Below are 1,905 nucleotides of genomic sequence, written 5' to 3'. Positions count from 1 at the left end.
GAGAAAGATGTTTGTTAGTGAGTCCTATGAGTGCTTACTGAAATCTCAAGATTCACCAGGGAGCTGATCGTGTGATATGTGTGCTATGCTTCATACATGAAGATTATGTGACTGATCCAGGAAAAGCAGCACATATGCTATAATTTATTTTTCTTCCTGAATTATGTGACCTGCCTAAGTGATTATTAACTGAGGTTAGAACTTCAATCCTTGTGCAATTGGATCAAGTGAAGGGGCAGAAAGAAAGAAAGGAAGGAAGAAAAGAAGGAAGGAAGGAAGGGAGTAAGAAAAAGATGAAGGAAGGAAGAAGGAAAGAGCTGTGTCCCCATTAACACCATGGTCCAACCAACATACTAAATTGACCTCAAACAAGGCTATTTTAGTTCTGGTAATGGAACCATTTTTTTTTTAATAAGAAAGTAAAATACAATCATAGTAAGAAGGATTAAAAAAAAAGTGGTATTGGTAGTTCATCCTGAGGAGAAAAACAAAGACTATCCATAGGGAGAAGAGAAGATCCAGCACTTTCTGAGGGAAATAATATTTTAAAACCATTTGACATAAAACAGTAACTCCCATGCACTTTAAATTGTTCATTATCAAGTAGGATGCTTAAATATAATTAGCCCCATTTGGTAAATGAGAAAATTAGAAAATTGAGACTCTAGGACTTCAAGTTGTTGGCCCAGATTTATACAAGTAGTAAAGATCTGGAGTAGAATTGAAAATTATACTTTCCGGTTTCAAGTGCAACATCAATACCCTATGCCATGTGTCAACCAGGTGGAGCCCTCCCTTCGAACTCAGAGGAGTCCAAGTTGAGCTGAAAGCTGAAAGGTTTTATTGGAAGGAAAATTACACATTAGTGCCAAGACAGCCAAATACAAGGCATGATGAAGCCTACTGCCTAGGAAAGGCAGGGGCAATTTATGCTCAAAAACCACAAAAGACAGGTTCAGGGAAGGGTTAAAGTGGAAAGTAGACAATGTTTTTTCAGGAACAGGTGGGATACATATGAAGGACATTTTGCAGAAATGGTTAATCACAAGGTTTGTTTAAGCCAGTGTACGATGCACAGCTCAGCAGGATCAGCTAATGAACACCAGCAAAGGCATCTGGGAGTGAGTAAGACTTTTGGCTAACTGTCCTGACTAATAACTCATGGAGGCAGACATATTAGTCTCAGGAGTATTTTCACATTCCATTCTTTTGGTCAAGGTGGTTTCATGGACCACTGCTATCCAAGAAGGCATGATTTGTTGAAACATCCCCTTGCACAGATCCAACAAGATGTAATGTTTTGACCATTTGATAGGGCTTGAAGAAGACTCCTGAGGGGGTGTAGGGCTCCCTTCCCTCCCTTAGCAATGAGGAGGGCAGAAAAGAGGGGAGGAAGGGAGCCATGGTGAATTAGCACAATCTATGAAAATAGATGCAGCCATGAGCTATAGCGAAATGACAAAGCACAAGGCAAACGATAAAAATCAGGAACAACAACAACAAAACCAATGTGATCATTTGGTGGTCAGGAGTGCTATACACTCAGCCCACATCTGGAGTCTGGGGGGAACAGTATCTTCAAGATGACATCTCTTTTGGGCGCACTTGAAGTGGACCTTGAGGCCCTCACCAGTTTGGTGGTCAACTTGGGAATTGGAGCCTTCTTCAGATGATCCAGGAGTTAACTCCCTCAAATTTGGTAGTTTCTTGTTTGTTTCTGTTTTAATAAAAATAAAAGTTATTCCACTTAAGTATACAACTTGATCATCTAAAACATGTGCTCTAAAGTAAATATGCTCAAACAAATATACATATCATATATATATATATATATATATCATCCTATTTTTTACCACCAGATAGTGACCAGCCACACATGTCCTAGGGATGTTGAGTATTCAAAGC

The sequence above is a fragment of the Vombatus ursinus genome, unplaced genomic scaffold (genome assembly GCF_900497805.2).
Source record: "Vombatus ursinus unplaced genomic scaffold, bare-nosed wombat genome assembly UNPS02015255.1, whole genome shotgun sequence".
NCBI classification, from domain to species: Eukaryota; Metazoa; Chordata; class Mammalia; order Diprotodontia; family Vombatidae; genus Vombatus; species Vombatus ursinus.
Note: the sequence above shows the minus strand (reverse complement) of the source record.